Source organism: Haliotis rubra, unplaced genomic scaffold (genome assembly GCF_003918875.1).
Source record: "Haliotis rubra isolate DU_JTF1 unplaced genomic scaffold, ASM391887v1 Scf86, whole genome shotgun sequence".
In the NCBI taxonomy this organism is placed as follows: domain Eukaryota; kingdom Metazoa; phylum Mollusca; class Gastropoda; order Lepetellida; family Haliotidae; genus Haliotis; species Haliotis rubra.
The window spans coordinates 1,592,131-1,617,896 of NW_025767590.1; the positions used below are offsets into that span (position 1 = coordinate 1,592,131).

At 38.0% G+C, this 25,766-nt stretch overlaps 1 protein-coding gene across 4 annotated transcripts in view; it reads right to left on the reverse strand.

Annotated features, from left to right (window-relative positions):
- Positions 1 to 25,766, reverse strand: part of LOC124262932 (rho GTPase-activating protein 7-like) — a 234,708-nt gene that overhangs the window by 196,411 nt on the left and 12,531 nt on the right. The window contains exon 1 of one of the 4 annotated variants that reach the window (XM_046697534.1): positions 15,615 to 15,860. The exons of 1 other annotated variant lie outside the window; for it this stretch is intronic. The gene's annotated coding sequence lies outside the window, so the exon portion shown is untranslated. Of the gene's footprint in view, positions 1 to 1,318; positions 1,344 to 2,747; positions 3,255 to 15,614; positions 15,861 to 25,766 lie in introns of those variants that run through there. 2 more of the 4 variants (XM_046697537.1, XM_046697538.1) reach the window with 2 other exon arrangements.

Here is a 25,766-nt window from a genome sequence, read left to right on the forward strand (position 1 = left end):
CCGTGAAGGTCCGGGTTAGAATGAACCTTCAGTTACCCATGCTTGTCGTAAGAGGCGACTAACAGGATTGGGTGGTCAGGCTCACTGGCTTGGTTGACACATGTCATCGGTTCCCAAATGCGCAGATCGATGTTCATGCTGTTGATCAGACCGCTGCCATATAGCTGGAATATTGCTGAGTGCGGCATAAAACTTAACTCACTCACTCACTATTTCAAATAAAAATACCAAAAGACACCAAAGAATTCTTAATCTTCCTGAAACAGAAGAAATCTAGACTTGTTTAGATCTTGGAGATCACATAATCTTTTTTTTAGAGTCTGAAAGTGAGTAATTTTTTTTCAAATTTGGCAAAAGTTAGAAAAAGGCCTTTGATTAAAAAGTAACATAATTTTTCATTTTATTTGTTTTGATGCCTTCCTTACGTCAGACTGACCAGTAAAACATAAAATTTAACTAGTCGGACTTGAGAAGTTGATGTACACCATGTTATCATGTAGCACCATATAGTAAAGGAACAGCCTCTCATATACAGCTTGAAACAACAATATTAGAAAATCAGAGCATATTTTGGCAAGTCCAGTTCTACTCTCTTTTACAATATACAGTCAAACACAGTTGTGTCGAACATGTGGGTGTCTCCAAATAAAGACTCGGCCCCTTTGTATTCTCTCTCTATTCATGTGTCGATTGTGTCAAACTTAAACTAAATAAGTAGGTCTATTCAATTTTGTCACAACAGTGCTTGACTATATGAAAAGACAATGCCATTTAGAAAGTAGTCAAATGTAACATATGTTATATTTGGGATTACACTTTCTTAGCAAAGTACAAATTCTAGTACTTTTTGGGGGTGAGTCCCATCTGGGATTTGAACCCACACCCTCAGAGTCAGGCACCTAATCGCCAGCACACAAAGTCAGCCGCCTAACCCGCTCAGCCACCGTGGCTTCCACTGGAGCTAGAATTTGTGCTTTACTAAGAAAGTGTAATCTCAAATATAACATATGTTAAAGATATTGACAGTCTAATATATTAACGCACAAGCTATAAATTAACAAGGTAGGACTTCTAGCTACTGCTAATAGATACATACATTCCTCTATGTATCGAAAATAAACATCTACCTTTGATGATACATCTTCAGCTCAGGGAACATAGGAAAATACATGGGATAATCCTCCCCCCAGTCACTCAATGAATACCTGGACCATTTTTCATAATAAAACATAAACCAAAAAATTACACTAGATACTGTGGTTTGTAAGAAATAAATTCTCTGACCTTTAAAGCATATTGAAGGCAGCTAATGAATTACCTGTTTCTATTTCTTCTTGGAAATGTTGAAAATGTCAGGCAAGCCTTGTGTCAGAAGCACTGTAACAGTTATTCACATCGCGTCCTCTCATATTCCACTCACACGCGCACCTGTCTATCACTGCCGGGTCGACATGCACCAAACCACACAGAGTATGCACGTGATGTGCATCTAAGGAACTGCCCTTGCAGCAAGACACAGCACTTAATTAACACGATGCATGTATTCAAATATATACCCCATGAAGCGCAGTCTAAGATGTAACAATAACCTCCCACAATGGATGCAGGGCTCCGTCACACTGTACACCTGGCACATGAACTCCATAATCTGCAGTGCTGTATGTTAAACACAAGAACCTGCTTCATACTCACACAATTAAAAACATTGCTGCATACCAACACTTGAGATTACACTTATATACATCCTTCAAGACACAGAATAACTGTGTACATACACAGCCAGTATTTGTAATCCTCTGGCCTGATTTAGGCTCAGGCTTCACATAGACAGACATTGTGAATCCCCAGTCTCACTTACAAACCCAGATCATATATTTTATAAAATAATTCTCAATCTCATTCCTCATCTTCTCCTCAGCTCCATCAGCCTATTCTCATCTTTTGTCAGGTGTAGAAAACTGAGAATTTTTCAGCGTTTTTTAAGGTTCCTTTGTCGACTCATTTTATTTAAGGTCATACCTGACATGTGTCAATATAGAGAATCATGCTGACATCATGACATCACTATAAGTTGCTGTATACAGATCATGTTACATTTCAAATCAATCAAATTTGACAGGTAATTTATGACAAAATGTTTGTTCCACTGCTTGAAGAAATACGGTATGTTGTTTATATGGTTGAATGGCTCCAGACGTGATGACAAGTGGATGTTTGTCTTGTTTTCTATAAATCATCAGTCATTTTTAACCCACAAAATATGTTTATGACATTTGAAAATATATGTTGATTGTCATACTCACTTCAGCTTAATTGCTGTTGGAAGACAATGCAGTGACACACTTATATGCACACCTGCAGTTGGGGACACCAACACAATGTACCCATGTTCGGAATCGAACAGAAGCAGTGGGGTAGCTAGTGGTTAAAGTGTTCACTCGTCACGCTGAAGACCTGGGTTTGATTCCTCACCTGGGTACAATGTGTGAAGCCCATTTCTGGTTTCCCCCGCCGTGATACTGCACGAATATTGCTAAAGCAGCATAAAACTATACTCATTCAGTCACCTCTAGATTTCCTCAGCTGTTGTTTCTCACATTAATGATGACCTATTCAGCAAACATTACATCCTAGAACCAGTTTAAACAATTTAATATAAAATATTTAAACAAATTATTCAAGACTAAATGTCAGAACTATAAAAAAATGCAGAAACATGCATTTTAACAAATACTAATAACACAAACCTTCTTAAATATATTCTGAATTCTTTCCAACTTTTGTAAGCCACATTACCCCAGTAACAGCATTAATCCATTGGATAGAGAACCACAGCCGTGACTACCGACTTTGTTCAGCATATGCTGTAAACATGGATGACAATGCTCAGTGGAACAGTTCCTCAGTACTGCATCAATCACAGGTGTTAATCACACAGGTGTGTCAGACATGGAAAGATGGTCCACCAGTAAGTGTTACTCCAAGTTCAACATCTCCGGTACAGACACACCACCGACAACAACAGATCAAAGTGACATCCTACAAAACAGGGAGATGATACCTCCGTCCCACCAGATGTTACAGCCAAGCTTGTACTACAGAATTCCAGGTTAATTTACTACACACTGTCTCAGGTAACACAGCCTCACTACACCACCAACAGCTTGACTGTCTCTCTGCTCCCACAGGTGAAAGTAATCATGGTGTCACATACTAGCCCCATGTTAGGAATACATTGAGATCATATAGAACAACAGCGCCATGTTGGAGATTATAGCTGCACGCACTACTTTGTGTGTATGATTGACATATGTTTTATGTGGTAATATGACACTCACATGATTAAACTCTGGTTGTCTACATTTAATATACATGCAAATGCATTCATTAACTATTCATGAATACTAGATGTTGCATGTGTCAGCAGCAGGGAGTTAGTGAGTGAGTGAGTATGGTTTCATGCCACTTTAAGCAATATTCCAGCAATATCACGGCGGGGGACACCAGAAATGGGCTTCACACATTGTACCCATGTGGGGAATCGAACACTGGTCTTCGGCGTGAAGAGCAGATACTTTAACCACTAGACTACCCCGCCGCTCCCTTCAGCAGCAGGGAGTATGGGATATTACATTCTGGGTGAGTGTGGTTAGCTTGGGGATGTGGAGAGTTGTTCACAATACCAACCATTGGATTGTTATGTCTTTTATTAAAGGGCCACCATTATAGCGAGATGGAACATTTCCAAGTGGCACCAAATTTTTTAAAAAGCAAAAAAAAAAGCAAACCAAACGAACTTGTAAGCTTCTAAACATCTTCTAATTACACAATTTCATCATGATGAGGTCACAAGCACCAAAGCCATATTTCTATTACTTTTTTTAGTTACCATGCAAATTACTGTATGAACAAAAAACAGTTGTAGACTCAAAGTCCAAACAGACAGACCTGTGAGATGACAGAGAAGTATAAATCCAACACTATGACATGACTAGACTAACGTTTAGGCCCTGAATATGCATTATTTTGATAGAAACAAAGAATTCTTTTCAAACTGAAAAGGAGCCCCAGTGACATGGGAAATTCAGAACCTGAGGAAATCTAAACTTGCTTCATTTAATACTTTCACATTGCAGAAAGAGCAGGGTGGAAGGGAAAATAACGCAGTGTGGGGAATGTGAGACAGACTATGACATCACGATGGCTGTATCATGCAGAATCATCTTCACGCTGTAGTGGATAAAGCGACTGTGATGACATTTCACCTCATTTCACTGTATAATGTAGGCGAGATATGACTTATTTACATAAAATTGTATTCTTTTCGTGTGACGATATAAAGAATGTCACACATGCTGGGAGCTTCATAGTACAGTAGGCAAACACATGACAAGCAGGTGATGATGTCTGATACACCTGCCAGATGACATACTTATATTTTTTTACATAAGGCCAGACCAATTTTATTTATTGTTTTACAGATTATTGTCCTCAGAAAACCTAAAGGCAGGAGGAAAAATAAAAATAAAATAAATAAATAAATACTAAAAGTATTTTACTTTTGGCAATTTATGAAGTGTATATGGGTTAAAACACAATCTAAAAAAACCTTTTCTTGTAAATTTACAGTTTTGATCAATAAAACATTAGGATTTTCTTTTTTGAGCGGGGAAAATTAACTTTTATTTTTTTTCTTATTCTAGAAAAATTACGACCGGCGGATCCGTAAAACAAGAAATAAAATTGGTCTGGCCTAATTTGTGATTTTATTCTATGTATATATCTACAAAGGAGGCGATACCAAAATGCTGAGGCATTACGATGTTTGTTTATACCTGTCACATGACAAGCAGGTGATAATGTTCATATACACCTGCCAGCTGACATACATGTTTTTTTAAAACCTAATTTGTGATTTTATTCTTCATATGCATCTAAAAGGACCAGACACAAAATGCTGAGACATGATGTTTGATACACCTGCCAGATGACACACATTTGTTTTTTCCCAACATAATTTGTGATTATATTCTACATATGCATCTAAAAGGACCCAATACACAAATGTATACACCTTTCAGTTGATGTTATTGCAGATTATTCATAATGATATTGTGCATAAATAAACCCACTAAGGAGGGCCAGGTACAAAAAGTTCTTGCAGGCAAATTACAACAATGGTAATTGAGATCATAATAATAATAATTCACTGAGGATGTATGGTTTTGAAACATGGTGTCTAACTAATGAGATAGCTGGATCAATACGGAATACTAATAGTGAGTGAGTGAGTTTAGTTTTACGCCACACTCAGCAATATTCCAGCTTATATGGCGGTCTGTAAATAATCGAGTCTGGACCAGACAATCTAGTGATCAACAGCATGAGCATCGATCTGCGCAATTGGGAACCGATGACGTGTCAACCAAGTCAGCGAGTCTGACCACCCAATCCCGTTAGTTGCCTCTTACAAGCATGGGTTACTGAAGGCCAATATTCTAACCCGGACCTTTCACTGGTCCGGAATACTAATAAACCAATGGACCTGAGGTGCTGGCGATTGGGTGCCTGACTCTGAGGGTGTGGGTTCGAATCCCAGATGGGACTCAAACCAACAAAAGTACTAGAATCTGTACTTTACTAAGAAAGTGTAACCCCAAATATAACATATCTTACATTTGACCACTTTCTAAATGGCATTGTAATGACAGGTGCACAAAGTGATCTTTGGGTTGTGACTGTCGTGAAAAACTCTGATATAATTCCCATTATGTATGATATATCCCATAGCCAAAATTATTAGATATAATGATATTTTGTTTTGCATTTTTTAATAAGGAAGTGTTGGAACAGCTGACTTGACAAGAGTTTAGGTGATCATGGTCAGTCTACATCTGCAGAAGTTATATCCTAACTACCTTCACACACTAAATTCTTTACACTGATAATAAAACAGTAATCTTAAAACAAAGATTTAAAATGGTTACTGCATCACAAACACACATTCCTCGTCAAGGAAGCAACACCACCACCACCCCCTAGGTAGCCCCCTAGCCTTGGATTGAATGTGTTATTCTATCCCAGTAATAAGTCAAGATAAGGGGATGGTCCATCAAGCTAAGGACACCAGTCTTTATACAGACATGTGCTGTTATTGTTGACATAATCTAGAAATTATGATCTGAACCAATAATTACTGCTTTAGATACTTGTGTAAGTCTAACAGTTCCATTTTCCTCGTGTTCACAATAACTCTCATCTTCCCTTGTCTTGCAGCACCAGAAGCTTCAGATTTATGGGAGTCTCACTTAGACAGGTGCCCCTGGATGTACTTCCTCTTCAACTCTCCAAAACACTGCCTCCAGCCATGTCCTACTGTTTACCATTTGCAGCATGTTACAAGGCAATACACAGAAAATATTTTACATAATTAGCGCGCCAAATGTACTCAGGTGTTCCCAGAAGCGTGCAAATGCTACACACAGCAATGATCCAGCTGTATGATGGTGGTCTGTGAATACAAGACCGGGCGAGACAAACAAGATTTATTAAAATATGCTATGCTGTTTGGTCTGATGACATGATCAACTAAGTCATGGAGTCTGACCACCCAATCCATTTAGAGAGTGAGTGAGTATGGTTTTATGCCGCTTTTAGCAATATTCCAGCAATATCATGGCAGCGGACACCAGAAATGGGCTTCACACATTGTATCCATGTGGGGAATCGAATAGGGCTGTGACGGGTACTCGACGCATGGAGGATCGCCATACAGGCGAGAATATCGCTGATGAGTTGGTATCCATCCAAATAGACCGATGCTAGTCAAATAAGTCAATGATATTAGGTTTGTGTTTCATCAAATTGATAACCACATGTGTTTAGGAAAGATTTTGTGTAAGTTTTCAATTCAATACAGACGTTATGACTTATAAATGTGGCATTCTTATGTGAAATTCCATTGAAACCTACTTAAAACACAAGCACATAGCTCTCACTAAAATTTATACTATAATTTTTGGGTACTCGAGTCCAATATCGTTTTTATTCCCCGGGTACTCGAGTCCGATTTTTGCTACCCATCAGAGCCCTAGAATCGAACCCGGGTCTTCAGTGTTAACCAACAGGCTACCCCTCCGCCATTTAGTGCTCTTATGACCAACAAGAATGATGAATAGAAATTTGAAACTGGAACCCACAGGGGGTCATTCTTAAACAATTTGACTTTTATGAAATAGCATTTAACCTTGTTTTGGCCTGTATTACATTTCAACTTTTGTCATTAAATCATTCAGAGAGAAACTACAATTACACAGCTTTCATCAATGTTCAACAAGAAAAGGTCTTCAAACATCATCCACATGTGGGAATCAAACCTGGGCCTTTGGTGAGATAAGCAAATGCTCTAACCACTGGGCTACCCAAATAAACCTGTTACATCACTGACATACCATCTTCACAATTTGGGTGTATAATAGACTGACACATGGTCTTTGCACAATAAATATTTGATTTTGATTTGATTTTGGTCTATTTCTGGCTAGCCTTGTCTGTTTTTCTGTAATCTAGATTATTACTGGTATCACCAAAACATACATTTCACAGTTATGAGTATGTTAGTGAAGCTCTACAGTAAAAATGCTTCTAAACTTTGTTTGATGTTTTTCATTCTCTTTACAATTCTTTGTGGATATATCATAAAAATACAGCAGATGGACTAGAGAAATATCGTTTATAATAAGTACAATAGCATACATTACTTCCCCCTTTCAATACCCCTCCCGACAATGACCACTGCTTCAAGCTATTCCTGTTTTCCATAACAATAATGCACCTACCACATCCTGCCACATCCAATTTGCAATGCCGTCTTTGTCTTGTCAAAGCTACTCAAAAAATTCTCAAATGTCAAAAGAGATAAAATCCTTTTATACTTCAACTCATGACAAACGTGGTGGAGAATATTACGTCTACTTTAATATTCTTCGACTCTCGAATCCCTTATTTAAATATGTTTGCTGCTTTCAGTTTCCAGATATTTGAACTGTTTTAGATATTTAAGCCAACATAAATCATATGGACAATGAGTCCCTGTGTAAACAGTGTTGTATATCATGTGTATACATTTCCTCCTTGATTCCAGTCTAGTGGAGCCACCATCTGTCGAAACAGGTGGAAATAACAGTTACACCCAAACCACGGAAAGCCTTTACAGTTTTGTCTGTACAAACAGTTACAGCCAAACCACACAGAGCCTTTATAATTTTGTCTGTACTACTATTCATAGACAAACCATAGAAAGCCTTTACAATCTTGTCTGTACAACCAGTTACAACCAAACCATGCAAAGCCTTTACAATTTTGTCTGTACTGCCAGTTATAGCAAAACCATACCAAGCTGTGACGTTTCTGTAAGCACCAACCTCGTGGCTGAAGAGTTTTTTCATCATGCAAGGACACGCCTACTGTTTCATTAGCGAGGTATTATGTTTATGTTGCTATTTCCACGATTAATGTGGACTTTCTGCACAGTGGAAGAGGTTTTCTTTGGTATGCCTGAACGACCAATGTTATATTTTCATCCAAAATGATCCAGTGGTTAGAGTGCTGGTTCTTCATGCTGATAACCCAGTTCCATCCCCCACAAGACAACAATGTGCAAAGCATTCCTCTTTGAAACAGTTGGAACAGTGCTACAACCCTATCATCCCTTCACTGGCGTAAAGTTATCTTTCTCCATGTCACAGCATTATCTATCAATATCACTTAATGAAACAATCTGAAACTTTAAGTAAAAGCTACTTTGGAGCCAGCTAGTCAGAGTAAGTTTTTAATGATTTACTCAAATGACATTAATCATACATTTCTTACCTCTCTTAAAGGGAAATCAATTAATGATTGCCACGTAATAATCTGTCACAGCACTGAACATATTTGCAGTAACTCTAAACCTTTGTCTGCATGCTATTCCAGTCACTGTAAAATAGGGAGTCCAAGCACAGTGTGAGATATTTGTGTTATCTCCCATGTCAATACGGACTGTTGCACCACAGCTTGTAACATTAATCACTGCAGCGTGCTATTGTCTTGTCAGGGAGATACTATCATTGCCATTTGACGAAATATTGAATACTGCATGAATTAATGTTCTTTTTATGCATTTATAATTCAAGGTTGATGCATGTGCACAATGACATTTGTATGTTGATATAATTTAGAGATCAATTAATTATTTGCACAGGCAATGTTTCAAATCTGTTTTGTTTGAGAAAGAATAAATTGATTGATTGAGTGAGTGAGTGAGTGATATTGTAGTGTGTCTGCTTGATGTGGGATGAAAGACTAAGAGGTACAGATTGTTTATCACCCCATTGAGTGAGTGAGTGAGTGATATTGTAGTGTGCTTGATGTGGGATGAAAGACTAAGAGGTAGAGATTGTTTATCACCCCATTGAGTGAGTGAGTGAGTGATATTGTAGTGTGCTTGATGTGGGATGAAAGACTGAGATTGTTTATCAGAGTGATATTGTAGTGTGTCTGCTTGAGTGAGTGAGTTTATCACTCCATTGAGTGAGTGATTGTAGTGTTGTGAAAGACTGTGCTTGATGTGGGATGAAAAGGCTAAGACTAAGTGATATTGTAGTGTGCTTGATGTGGGATGAAAGACTGGTACAGATTGTTTATCACCCCATTGAGTGAGTGAGTGAGTGATATTGTAGTGTGTCTGCTTGATGTGGGATGAAAGACTAAGTGGTACAGATTGTTTATCACATTGCTGAAACCCACAAGCATATATAAGGTGCTGAACCAAGAATCAACCGGGTATCAGAGGAGGATGTGGGATGCCTAAGTGGTACAGTCTTGCTGAAACCCACAAGCATATACTACTGTGCTCTGACCTGTGCCACCTGTGCCTCCTTGAAGAAATGAGGCAGGTACATATTCCAGCAGTGTGTGGGGTAGCCTAGTGGTTAAATCATTCGCTTGTCATGCCAAAGACCTGGGTTTGAATCCCCACATGGGTACAATGTGTGAAGCCCATTCCTGGTGTCCCCCACCATAATATTGCTGGAATATTGCTACAAGCAGCGTAAAACTAAACTCACTCACTTACCTATATATCATTCTCACAACAGTTTCAATCCATTCTTTCCATAACAGAAACATATTTAAAGAATACCTTAGAGAAGTATTTTAAAGCAAAGGCTAAACAATGTTTCATCTGTAAGGCTTAAGCAATATGTTAATGACTAGATCTAGTACATGATCTAGTACATAAACATCCAGCTGCCTCAAACTGGGAATCATTTAATCTCACTTGTGTAATATATAGAGAATACTACACGAGGTCTCATTACATACCACGTGGGTAATATAGCTTAATAACAGCTTATTCCATACTAAGTTTATCTTGGTTGAAACTGTCACATAATTTTTTTTCACTATTTCATGACAGTTATTGATGGAGGCAACATTTGCATAATCCTAATTGATCTTGTCATCAAATTTCAGCCGAGCCACAAAACAATGGAGTATCAAGTTCCACCTCCATGACATCCATATTTCATGTAATGCATTGTTAATTGTTGAATGAAATAATCGGAGAAGAATAAGTGATTACATTGACTCTGTTCCTTTCAACAGAACAATTACACATTTAGCCATATGCAGCATATTTACTTCTAAAAGAAGCTAAAGTACACCTCCCCAGTTGTATTCAATAACTAAAGTTAATTTCATACCATGACAGATTAACTTAGTAATATACAGACAGTGAGGATGGGGGCTGGGTAACTCCAGGATTTGATCTTTGATAGGATTGAGATCGAAGATCCATTTAAGTTCAGTGGATTGGTGTTGAGTAGACTAACAACTAGTCTCTGAAATGAACATATTTTACTGAAAAAAGTTCATAGTAAAAAAAAAAATATATAATGAAAAGGAGCCCTGAGAATTTCTTCATTTTCACAGGAAATCTAGATTTGCCACATTTTCTAGACTTGCGTGGGCTTTCTTGGATATATTTGCTTCAGGGTCTGTACAACAGACTAGGTGCTGAGCTGTGCCCTTAGTAATATTAGCACAAAAAGCCAAACACACTTTGACTCACTAACTCAAGAATAAACCAGAATTTATGTCTGAATGACAAAATGGATCCAAGGTTGAAAAATACTCTGAAAATAGTATATATTGACCAAAAATCAGATCTTCTTTTTATGCACCAAAACCATAGCAGGAACCTGTGTTCATAGGTTCAAATCCAAGACCACTCTTTTGACTAGTCTGTCAAATCTTTGTACTTCCTTTACAAAACAAAGAATATCTTGTGTATTCCATGCGTAACGGGTTATTACAGCATTCGAAATACCTGCCTGCCCGACTGCCCGGGATAGGTTATTTTCAACACGGACTGCCAGATTCTCAAATTCACCTGCCTGACGGTCGGGTTAAAATTTAGGAATGCATATTAATTTTTTTGTGGGCAGTTAAATTTTGGTGAGGGCTGGCAAGTTTTAAATCTAACCAGCCCTGTGGGCTGGCTGAAACTTTTGGGAGTTTCATACCCTGGTTATTACATGGCATTATTCCATGGGGAATAGGTTCCAGGAACTATGTTGGTCATAAGAGGTAACCAAATGGATCTCAAGGTCCAGCATAGTGACCTGGTGGATTGCATGGATCATTGATCGCAATATCCATCACAGGATGGTTAGGTACAGACTTGATCATGTAGGACACTGGAATATTGCTGAATGCAGTGTTCAACAACAAATAAACAACACATGGCATTAAGATGTCATGGCACAGTGTTACAACCATGTACAGTAGTATTTCAGTCACACTCGTCGCGAATTGCTGCAAAATAATCAAACACAACTCACTCACTCCTTCCTACTAACATCTTACAAAGTTCAAGAAATGGGTGGCAGATAACAAAGTGTCGACTGTGTTGAAGATACCTGAACAGATGGGACAGGTGTGTCTACTAACGAGCTCACCCCCTAACCTACTGCCGCCAATGTACCTGTACATCAACAAGTGGCTGTCAACAGGATAGCTCGAGAGAGTCAGTTAGGTTTAACACCGTTTTCAACACTTTGTCATTTATATCACAGAATGTCAGTTGAAGATGGCCGTTATACCAGGTGAGATTCTGTCTGGAGACAAGTACCACTTTGGGAAATTGTGGCATCAGAGTTATGGTGGTAACAGATCAAGTATACACATTGACTTGATACCTTCTTTTTAACTTACTGGATCCTAACATGACAAAGAACCATAACTCTACACAATCAGAATCAAAAGTAAGAGTAAACCGCCATATTAAAAAATATTAGTATTTTTTTTTAGACATCTCTCTAACCTTGGAAAGGTCTGGGCAAAAAGTATGATCTGCAAGATGCCAAAGTTCGATCTTGAACATAAGGATGAGGAAACGGTTTTGACATATCTGTCTCCAGTGATAAAGCCAGGAGCAGACAAACTAGTGGTCGATAGAGCAACGACTGTTTAATTTCTCAAGGTACAACTGAAAACGTGTTGTTAATCTTCAAAATCCTTGTAAAAAAAGTAACATGCTTTCCAGTTTTTCAAACCAGAAAATAATTATGTTAGATTAACATCTAGTCCCAGAAATATAGTTAAAGTATGAAGAAATTTAAATGAACCCCAGAACAAAGCTAAATATTGTTGCAACATAGACTTGATAAAATCTTTCTGGACTTTAGAGGATGCAGTTACCATTTATTCTCTAGGGTCTGGGACACAGACTAAATTTCTGTGATGAAAAGCCAAATACATCAAACATAGAGTGTTATCATCTCTATTGTTGTTGTATCGGAATACACAACACAGTGTCAGATTCCTGAAATCTCACATAACAGACTTACAATGATGAAGCAATACTCAAACCTGGAAGAGGGTCAGTATTCAATATATCACACACCTGGCAGTAATAAGTCCTATATGTGATGTGGACACTGACCAATGGTCATCAGACAATCTGATATCACACCCATCACCTATGTGCAATATCTTTAAGTGGAGATAGGGGCTCCTCACTGCTGACAGGCTGAGAGGCTTGTCTGGACACAGGAAGGGGCTGCAGGAGGTTCTCCTGTCATGGTGTCAGACATGAAGTACATAGGAGTAGAAGGATGGCTTGACACCAAAGGATGAAGTGTTATAACTCTGATATGTGCATGTTAGTGATTCTCAATGCTGATTGGTCAATTGAGTCAATATACATTGCTCCATCGTTGATGACAATATGACATGATGTCATACATTGTCCAAGATGTCACACACTGTTACAGCAGAACAATAGGATGACATTATCTGTGTGGCTGATGTTCCATGCTTTAATTTTCTTACTTTAAATTATATATAGAACAACTTCCTTGTTTGATTACAATGGATGAGGTGTGTTGGGTTGTGCTGGTTGTGCTTGTTGGGTTGTGCTGGTTGTGCCTGTTGGGTTGTGCTTGTTGGGGTTGTAATAGACTATTGGTAAGTGTCTGAATATATCAATAATTTTGATAGTAACAAATGGATCCATTTAAATTGAAAAAGGAGTCCCAGTCAGATGGGAAACCGAACCTGAGGGAATCTAGACTTGCTTCATTTAGGGCTTTAGGGAGGGCCAGGCAGTTGGGTTGGGTGTGATGGACAGTGTTGTGTTGTTCAGGTCATGTTGCAATGCATTAGGAGTGATGGGCTGTGTTGGGTTGCAATGCATTAGGAGTGATGGGCTGTGTTGGGTTGCAATGCATTAGGAGTGATGGGCTGTGTTGGGTTGCAATGCATTAGGAGTGATGGGCTGTGTTGGGTTGCAATGCATTAGGAGTGATGGGCTGTGTTGGGTTGCAATGCATTAGGAGTGATGGGCTGTGTTGGGTTGCAATGCATTAGGAGTATGGTTTGTGTTGGGTTCAATGCATTAGGAGTGAAGATTTGTGTTGGGTTGCAATATATTTGGGGTGATGGTTTGTGGTGGCTGCACAGGATCGGGTGGGTTGTGGTGGCTGCACAGGATCGGGTGGGTTGTGTTGGCTGCACAGGATCGGGTGGGTTGTGTTGGCAGCACAGGATCGGGTGGGTTGTGTTGGCAGCACAGGATCGGGTGGGTTGTGGTGGCACCATGAGATTGTGTATTCTGCCTCAGATTAGTCAAAATGAGTTGAAGGAAATTCAGATATTTTCTAAACTAATTACAAAACGTTACAGATCATGATAAAAAAGAGACTATTGTCAAACTGTACCACACAATTCCAACAACTGCAGAACACAGATACCATCAGCTCAACACCTTTTTTCTTAATATGATAATCATCAGTTACTGGTCTGCCAATCAGATCCGCCCCCATTACACAGATTCCCACAATTGGTCAACAACATGGTGTGGTGGTACACCACCCAATGGCAGGGTAGATACATTGTGTAACATGAAACAATGACAAGAATCACACGATGTTTGTTCTTGCAGGAAATGTACAATATCACGTAGAAAAAATAGGCTTGCTGGTGTTAACTTCCATCATACCAGCATCAGTTTGTGCATTTAATGTCTTTCCCTGCTTGGCCTTCTCTTGTTGCAATAGGATTCAAAGGAAATATCTGACTTATTAACTGAATATTCTACCTGTGTCTACCTGTCTGACAACTATTGAAATTTGTTACCAGGTATGCTAATTTTCAAATGTGTTTATTGTATGTTATGTTTGGGATTAGACTTTGTCAGGAAAGTACATGTTCTAGTGCTTATGTTAGGTTTATGTGCTGGCCATTAGGTGACTGACTCTGAGGGTGTGGGTTTGAATCCCATATGGGATTCAACCCTAAAGGTACTAGAATCTGTACTTTACTAAGAAAGTGTAATCCCAAATATAACATATGTTAATTTGACCACTTTCTAAATGGCATTGTGTATTCAATTGTGTTTATTAATTTGAATTAATCAAGCAGTTCCATAACGTTGAATTTAATGGGTTGTATTGATTTGATAAACATTTGAGTTTCACTATCTTGATACTTGTCTCTGAATAACCTGAACAGGAGAAAGGCAGTCTACTTGTAAACACATGTATATTGATCATAAAAAGTATTTACTTAATGATTTAGACAAAAAATTAACAAACAATGTCAGATTTATGACATTATTGGAATATCCCAATGTGAATGATGATGTGTGTACCTACACAAAAGTTTGAGAAAATATATGTAAAAAAAAAAAATCTGATAATACAATTTAGACATAAAAATATAAAAGTATATCTAAAACCTTCTCTTAATTTATATTTGGTGCAACTGATTAATACATACTTTGTTTCTTCAATTTTCAGTGACTATATCATTAAAAGTTTAACCACTTTAGACATAAAAAATTATGACTTTAATACTTAATGGCCTACACCAGCCCTACTTATTAATTAGATAAGTTTGTACAATCAACAGAAAGAGAAAAGATACATATGACATCAAACATGAAAACAGTATTAAACACCCAACCCATACTTAAAAGCTTGAGACAACATGTAAAATATTAATACTTGAATACATTCATAGAAAAGATATTCACTACAAATATATATCTCAGCTCATCCTTTAAAACTCACCCAACCAAGCAGTTAACATCCGTGTGAATATTCCAGGTTTCTGCCTAATCCTCCTGAGTGAACATGTGCACACAAATTGTACGACAAACTGGATTAAATCGACCAATCACAGAGACAATTGCTGCCCCTTAACACAGGGACTGCCAGAGCCTGACCTACCCTCCACACCCTGAATAATGCTTGCGGTAGCGTTGGGAGGAGCAGTAAGAGGATTGTAGTACAGCGTCGTCGTAGTCTCGCTGCTTAGACAAGCCTACTTCAGCATAGCTAAGGCTCAGCCAGGTGTAAACTGTCGAGACTATCGTACAGTTACACCTAAATGAGGCGGAAGATTCAAAGTGTGTGTCGACAATAGCAGGGGGCACTACGATGCTCTCTTTGTGATTCTGAGATTTAACCTCGACTAGTGTTGATATATACTCTATCTGGACTGTCAGTCTATCACATTTAAGGGACATAAATGACCCCAGTTTTCATGCATGGGAGGACATTTTTTTCAACTTCAGCAATAAAATTTCTCATTATGACAAGGAGTAAAATTCAAAGTAGATACGCTTTATGACATGATATATGATTTTGTTAATTAAATTCAATGCATTAATGAGCATTGAAGCATTAATAATTGTCTGTTTTCTTAAATTTTATAGTTTCATGAACACGTTTGACAGATCAATACATACCTAGTCTGTTGAAGGAAAGGCAATCACCTTGGTGACTTTTGGTTATTGTAAATATCACCATAAAATATAGATGTGCTTTTGTAGAAGACAAATTTAAGATGACGAAAACTCTGTCCATTTTTGGGTGCAGTTACTGGAGGATAGTTGTCACACATTGTATGAACTAGGCGTTAGTCAGCAAGCATAGCATGCAGTATCGTACTTAATCTAAACAGAGAAAAATTATTCACAATTTATTGAGACTGTTTAAGATACATTCTTCCTTTTAAACCAGAAATTCAAAGAATGTTGGTTTGACAATGAGTGAGAATATCCTCTCGAGATGTATAAATGATGGCAACCCTTCATGGCCTGCTTGTTTAGTGGACAACACAACTTGGGATGGATGGGGACAGAGCTTGATGGACAGAAGGTCAAGGGTTAAGGACAAATGTGTGAATCCTGGCTCCGTGTATAAGTGAGGGGTGTTGTATATACCCACAGGGCCATGGGATGGATAATATAGGTCATAACGGAGGCTTTGTTACAGATATATATAGCAGGAGATAGAACATAGCTTATACAACATGGACATTTAACATATCACATAAAATATAAGTCATACAATGTGTCAATTAACACAGTGAAGAACATAGAACTTAGAACATCTGCTTTACAACAAAGGAAATAACATGGAATATATGACTGATGATGTATAACATGACATGGCCAATAAGTCACAGGACCTAGGACAGAAGATAAGGTGCAGAGGAGAACATTTATCATAAAGGATTTATAACATATGGTATATAACTAGAACAATAAGTAGATAGGAGACATTGAAGAATATCTGCAGAATATGGGATATATAACATAGGACAGATAAACATGTTATAGAACTTTGCACATGGAAGACGTACAATAAAGGACACAGTATGTTTGACATAAAACACAGGATATAGAAGATAAGATATCATACTTAGGATATCTGAGATATGCTATAAACCACGTAGACATATGGGATATACTACATAGGGCACAGGACATGGTATAAAATGGCATATAGAACATAGAACATAAAATGGCATATAGAACATAGGATATAAAATGGTTCATAAAACATATGAAATAACATGGTATATAGAACATAGGATATAACATGGGATATAAAACATTGGATATAAAATGAGATATAGACCATGCAATATAAACAAAACAAAACATGGGACATTTCCGCCATGAATTATTCTTCAAGGGGCCTCATCATGACCAATTAAATTATACATCTTCAGAGGGCACAATGGCGCCTAAAACTGGAGGATCACCGGGGTCTTTATGGTGATTGCCAACCATTGTTACCAAGTGTTTGTGGAAAGAAGCTTGGCTTGTGTTGTGGCAAGTGCTGTGGACAGAGGGGTTTAACAATACCCCACCCTAAAGGGGACAGCAGGCAGGGTGGCTGGGGTCAAGGGAGATCCTTGAGGTGGGAGGGGAGGGCAAGGTTGAGGGTGAGGGGAAATCACCTATAGGACAAAGATGCATCACAACAGGGGCACTTGCCCCCAAGCTTTGTGACCAATGAAATCTTATTTGTCAAAGCATGTCACTTAGAGAGTATTTTGCTCAGTATATGGGGACAATCTCAAAAATAGTCATTTGTTTTCCCCATCGAACTAATATCATGGATACAAACATATAAATAAAGAGATTTACAAAAATATATACTTAAAGAGATTTAATCTACCAAAACAATCTTTCTAAAAAAGAAATAATTACAGTTAAGTATTTTCCAAAAACATATCATAAAACAAACATATTTTCAAGTTTTGAGACAGTGTCCGAACAGCAACACAGTGAGATGAATGTTACACAGACCAAAATAGCGTGGAGGTCAACAAAACAGGAAGCATTGTTACAAATATTCACGATTTGTTGAAAGGAACAATATGCCTGTGACCTCTGTAATGTTTTGGACAGTTCCGATTCACACAATTATAGGAAATTAATGGGCACAGGAACTACACTTAACCTCACCAAAATTACAGTTTTCTGGCTGCTATTTCCATATTTCATTGCCACAATTTACCTTGTTTCCTAATTATTGTCTTTGACAAACAAATAAATGGTGAAGTTCTCTACACTGGTTTCCACTTGTTATTTAATGGTCCTGATTTAAAGTTACATCAAACACAACACAGGGAAACAAACAACTAGAAAGCAATTAAAGTTATGATGTTTATGGCAATGTTTCCAATCATTTTTGTGTGTGTGGACTTTTCATTTCAAAACAACGTGAAAAAATGTTAATTATGAAATATACAGTACAGTATTCTTGTTGACATTTACAGTTTTCTAATCACCTTCGTCAACTAAAAATACACAGACAGCTAAAAAGCAATTCAAATGTTGACATTTAAAACATTGTTTTCTGACTGTCCCTTTAGGTTAAAAAAGAAATACAGACTGTAGCTTTAAAACACAGCTAATCTGTACTTCACCAACCTTTTCTGACATTTCAATTTCAATCCAAGTACCTTAAGAAATGACATTTCAAGTATGTCTCGCATTGAAAACAAGCCATTTCTGATTTCATACAAACATAGTTTCACCTTTTTGAAAACATATGCATGTCATCCGTATCTTGTCCTTTAATTTAGAACATTATTTGTGTTTATAGTATAAATATGATGTTTTGACTTACCGTCAAGCAGTTATCTATCATCATTGGAATTACAGTTCATAAAACCTAGGTAATACAGATATGCATGTGTTTACAGGCCCGCCCAGCTTAGATTATACTCAGATCATTAATTAGAGATATCGCAAATTACTAAACTAAAAAGCCAAGTTTCAATCTAATCATAAAAAAGACACTGATGTTTTTCACAAGTAATACTGATAATGCACTTTCATTTATTTTTAGTTAAAAAAAGTATTCGAGATTATTGCATTACTGAATCCAAACAGCAATCATCCAAGTTGCGGCATTTTTTAGAGAATCCCATTAAAACTGACCATGTGGTATAACCAAACCAAACATTTACTTTACTTTTTACAACAATCCAGGTTAATGTCCCTATAATGGAAAGTGAGTTGGAAGTATTTTTCGAGGTCTATTTTCTAATTTAGCTCCCAACACATCAACTCTTTGACATGCCAAGCTTATTTCTTTTTGAAACATGAGTCAGCCCACAAGTTTGTAAGATTAGCTCTGTATTTAAACATTGCTTATTTGGAACCTAAATCTTTTTGTAACTTTTGTTTTCACAACTTCTATTCTTGGCAAAAAGACAATGAAAATATATAAAATAAGAAATAAGTCTGATCCTGACTGAGTGACACTTGAAGCTCGAGCTGGAGCAGGATGTATCTATTTCCATAAGATCAGTGAGATAATCCAGTGGTAAAAGATGACCCTGGTTCGATTCTCCTCATGGATACAATGTGTGAAGCCAATTTCTGGTGCCCTCCACCTTGACATTGCTGGAATATTGCTCACTCACTCACTCACTCAGTATATACCCAAGTAGGCTCAACACAATCATTGTTATATGATGCTTATTTGTTATTTAACACAGCACTCGGAATATTACAGCTCCATGATGACAGTCTGTAAATATTCAAATCGGACCTGACAATCCAGTGATTGACATAATGAGCATTGATACGCAATGGGGGAAGTGATATGCATTAAACAAGTCAGTGAGTTGGACCTCCAGGAATGTTGGTCACGAGTTGCTGAAGACCAGGCTAACCCAAGGATCTGATCTACGCTGAGCCCCTCACCATGACAACGTATGTCATGACTGAGCGTTTTTTACATGATACCTGACAGCTTGGACAGGTTGTCATGCTATCAACCTTTGGTTCATGTCATTTAAATGTCATCAGTTACAGATAGACCCCAAATAGGTAAAATATTTGTCTTATAAAACAACATTCGTTCAATCCTGAAAACTAAATCAGACCTTCATTTAGAACATGGCTGTAATTTGAAAAGGTTGTGATGTTCTAAAACTGGCACATGTATAATCCAGAATTTCTACTAAACAGCGCATGCATGCACATTTCATGGAAATCTAATTAACGGGTTGGAAAAACTTCTAGCAAAAGTCCTGAGAGAAACCCAGAGAATGTTTGGCTGAAATTAGCATGATTAGCATCTGAAGCAGCGTGGAGAGTCGAGACAGACTGACATGCTTCAGCAGCTGTTTACTACAGTTTTCTTCTTGTGTTCACAAATAACTACCTGGGCTAACTCATCATACAAAACATAGTCTAGACTAAGGCTTAGTCTCTGAATATATATAATTTTGATAGTAACAAACAAGCCCATTTATATTGAAAAGGAGCCGTAGGGAGACCAGAGATTCAGAACCTGAGGAAATCTAGACTTGCTTTACTTAGAGCTTTAGCACTGCAGACAGGGCTTGGCAGTAGGGAAAATAATGTGGTTCAGGGACAGACAGACTAAACATAGTCATACAGAGCACACTGCTGTTCTTGGTCTGTCTCACAGTCCCTGAGCCACATTATTTTCCCTACAGCCTAGTCTTCCCTGCAGTGCTAAAGCCCTAAATGAAGCAAGTCTAGCTTTCCCCAGGTTCAGGATCTCTGGTCTGCCTTGGGCTCCTTTTCAATTTGAATGGGTTTATTTGTTACAATCAAAATTACATATTCAGAGACTAAGCACTAGTCTATGCTGGTCTTACAGCTCAGTCAGCGACATAAGTGGCCAGTTCTCACTGTGCAGAGTTGTGTCCCTTGAGTGCCAGGATGCACTGGTTGTGGGTTTGATTCTGTGATTCATCAGGCTATTATCTATCACAGCTCATGAATTTCAAAATGGTGGTAAACATTTTGGCCCATGCCTGATTAGTTCACATTTTTAGAGCCTATCATTTTACATATTTGATGACGCTTCAACTGGCGCTACGTTGCAGCTAAACACCCTGTTGGGATACTGGGTTCGAAGAGGCACCCATTGGTTAAAAACGGGCAAATATATCTGTTGGGTGCTCAGACCCAGTGACTTTGTGTTTCATTGATACAAAAAACTCTAACCTGGGCTAAATATTCCTATTTTGCATCTGCCTCTTGGGTTCCTGTGTTGGAACTCATCCCCATCCACTAATGTATGTGTCAAACAGTACCTGATCCTGTAGTCAAGCACTTTGTTGGTACTAATTTTCTAAAAGGGAATTGTTCTTAATGAACTTTTTTTTTCTGCGAAGGTTTGCCATGATAATTTACACTAGAAATATATACTTCCAGAGGGAATGTTACACTGTGTGAAACTGATCATCATACACACTATATCAGGTAGTTTATCTTACTTGATTGTGCACCATTTTATCTCAATGGTGTTCATATTATCAGTCAGTGGATTATCATTTCTTGCAGTCACTTGAAGCAGTATTTCCATAAAAACTAACAGCACAGGGATTTACTGTTTCCAGAATCATGCACCTATAGGATGTCATTTGACTCCCCGAGGGAATTACAGGACTACAAGATTACATAAAAGAATGCAGGTCCCAGTAAGATGCGACCAAATGGTTGAGCAATGATGCTGAGGGATTTGGTAGATTGTTTGTCAAGAGTGAGTGAGTCATGATGCTGAGGGACTTGGTAGATTGTATTCAAGAGCGAGTGAGTGAGTGAGTATGGTTTTATGACACTTTTAGCAATATTCCAGCTATATCACGTTAAGGGACACCAGAAATGGGCTTCAAACCAGGCTTTCAGTTTGACAAGTGAATCCTTCAACCTTTAGGCTACCCTACCGCCAATGTATGTAATGAAGTAAAACAAACAATATACTCATAACTTACACATGACTGTACTAGATCTAAATTAGATATATTAATGTAAGTATCTTATGCAGTGAAACAATGAAATATATCAATCTGTAACCCATACAATATTCCTGTGGATTTTTCAGAATAATATATAAAAAAACTCAACTGAAAGTTACGTTACACAAGATTAATTTGTGGAGACCCTGCTACTGAAGTTTTACTATAAATATTTGAAAACAACAGCTGTGTATTCCGAAAGTACTTCTGTCAGGGAAATGAATCCAGTACCAAATAAATCATAAATGCTTGAAAACTGACTCAAAGTCTAAAGTCTAAAGTGTTAAAACTGAAATGGCAACAATACTCACACCTCCCAGAGAAGATGCAGAGAGATTCTCCAACAAGAGAGGTAACTCCAGACTGACATTCAGATAGTTGATTATAAAAACATGGCTACCTGGGATACTTTGGAAACAGCAGGATAATGCAGAACCATTTTCAGCACTGACATGCAGGTAATTGTTCTGTGCAATTTGATCTGCTTGTTGGGAGGACATTTGAAAACAAAGACCCATATTGATTGGTTCATTGTTATGTCAGTCATAATATACAAAGCTTGTGATTAGTCAACATGGTCAATAACGCTCAGCCAATAACATGCTTTCTTGATTATCCAATCAATCTGCGAGGCACGTGGCTTAAGCTGAAACTGAAGTTAAACTTTGTTAATGCTCTTGGATAAAAATCAATGATTCAATATTTTGTTGTTTGATGTATAATTACATTTCACTTGGACACAATTGGAATAATAATGGTCTATTGATGTAACGGCTGCTGCAGGAATTAATGTGTAAAAACAAGCACCTGCTATGGCACCGTTACTGTTCACAGAACCGGAGGTGTTGAAAATGTATTGGATTCTGTGATTCTTTCACACATCTTATCAACAATTGTTTTAACGGTGATGTGTGTCATGTCAGGCAGAAAGATCACCCTCATCTTACTGTCATGTCAAGCATGCAGTCATTTGATTGTCATGTCATGTCAAGCAGTAACACTAGTCTCAATGAGCAGGTGAACTTTAAAAAAACTACAACCCTGTTCCACCACAACAAACACAACCCAACAGTCGTTATTATCGAAATGGGGTTGTGGGATAGCCAGCCACCCAGTGATCTGTGTGTTCCCTCACTGGTGATTCTCAAACTCCCTGAAAATATTACCATGTGTAAAACATACAAAAGTAAACAAACATGCTTCCCCCAAACTGCCCATCAAGCATCTGCAACAGAATGGTTTGAACTTTCTTGAGGAATCAAGAACCAAGACTTTTATGGTACAAAACACTCCTACAGGCCACGGTACTAGATTCATTTGGGAGCAAAGATACCAGTTTACATAAAAGTAACTATATCTACAATGTACATTATGCACACAGATATTACACATTATCATTATATGGATCACATATAAGTTAATATAAATTGTAAACTCATTGATCATGTACATGTAACAAGTATTATTTGACAGAAGTATAGTTTGGCATGAAATGCATGTGGACCAGGTTTTTTGTAAATATCTCTTCATGATCATCCAATGACCCAATCGATCGCAAACTGTGCAAGTGGATGTTTTGTCAGACAACCTAATCACATTGTAAATCACCTATTTTATGCATTTGTATTAAAGAATCTGTCTATGTAACTGTCAACAAAATAAACAGCAGAACGCAGAATGCTTGCAGAGGGAGGGAGCCAATGACCTGTAACAGCGGCAGTGGTGGGTCATAAAGGTCAATGTTCGTCAATGTAGGTCAGCTATGCACGTGACAGGTATGAAGAGGTGTCACAGGTCGTGAATAGGGTAAGGTGGGTGCCAACTGTTAACCATCATACGGAGTTTGTTTCTCTGAGTTGTTAACATTAACCACAAAACCCATTAGTGAGAATTATTCTGTAGGTTAAAATCTTTAAATTTTGCAAATAGCCGGCAAATGACATCTCTGATGACCCTGATGTCAAAAGAATCTAACTTTGGATGCCTACCTTTTTGTACAAGGTTTTGTTTATTGGTTGTTGGTTTATTTTTCACAATTTTTAGCACGATGTTCTTTTTCATGCCAAGAGCAAAAGTTGTACGTTTCATGTAATCCGACACCTTATAAATCGGTTTGTTACGTTTGCTCTCTTTTTAAAACAAATTCAACACATTTCTAATTAAACGTTTAGCATCATCTGAATAAGCTTTCATGATGACAGCTAGAAGTAGTCAATGTGAATGATCCAAACGGTCTATCACTGTGCAGTGCACAGGTAACTATCATGAACTGCACGTGCATTGACCTTTATGACCCACCACTGCCGCTGTTACAGGTCATTGGCTCCCTCCCTCTGTAAGCATTCTGCGTTCTGCTGTTTATTTTGTTGACAGTTACATAGACAGATTCTTTAATACAAATGCATAAAATCGGTGATTTACAATGTGATTAGGTTGTCTGACAAACATCCACTTGCACAGTTTGCGATCGATTGGGTCATTGGATGAAGAAATATTTACAAAAAGACGGGTCCACATGCATTTCATGCCAAACTATAGTGTCTGAAGACATACTTTTTGTACCACAGTTTGGATGGCAGAAAAGAAAGCATTGGATGATGGGCTATTTCTGTATACAGGGGCGGATACAGCTTTTTTAGAAAGGGGGGGCACAGTTTTCACTCGTTTTCAATGGCCATTTAATAAACATTCAGTGCAAAAGTGGGGCTGGCGCACACCCCCTCTGGATCTGCCACAGGTTGGACAGTAGAAAAGCATTGGTTGATCGGCCATCTCTGTATACATTGTAACACTTGGATATTAATATAAGATTTATGAAAAGATTGGATAAAATGGCTATGCAAATATATCCATTGTAGAACAAACAATCTATCACGGATGGAACCTGAGTCCCGTGCCCCACATTGTCAGACCTTAGCTGACCAACTGACCAGCCTCCTGGGTTACTGAAACCATGTCAGGAGAGGTCCTGTATGGGTTGTGTATTTTGTGAGTGAGCAAGTTTAATGTCACTTTGAAAAGCATTTGTCAGCTGAAACAGGGAAGAAAGTGAAGCAGATGTTTACAACTTTGGTGATACCCAGAAACATGGAATGGTGCTAACAAACCTTGAAAAATAAAAACGTTGAATTCATTGTTGGCATAGGTATTTCAGATATGCATGTAAATCAGGTATACTCATACTTTCAGTATACAGAATTATTTTGCCTCACACATAAATGTCGTTTTCTGATTGGCTGAGCGCTCTTCTATTATTTTCAATGTACCCCGCTTACAAGCGAGTAACATTTCCTATGTACCCCGCTGGGAATGCCGACATCATTTGGTACTTCATAGTAGTAATTCTTCATCTCGAACAACGTTGAATCACGTATGATGTATGGAAATTACCGATGTTTTGCGAATGCAAATCGATGGAAGGGAGATAACTCTAAATTTGTTTTTCTTGTCGTTTCGTCGTCTGGTACTCCATACTATGATCCGATACCCGTGCTTCTAACAGTTCAAAATTACCATTGAGGTGTTCGGTAAGATAAATACGTTGTTCACTGGTCCGTCGGGGCCCATAGGTTGATGTACCTTCGATGTTTCTTTATGTTCCCCTGAGCCCTAGGGCTCAGGGAACATACACAAAC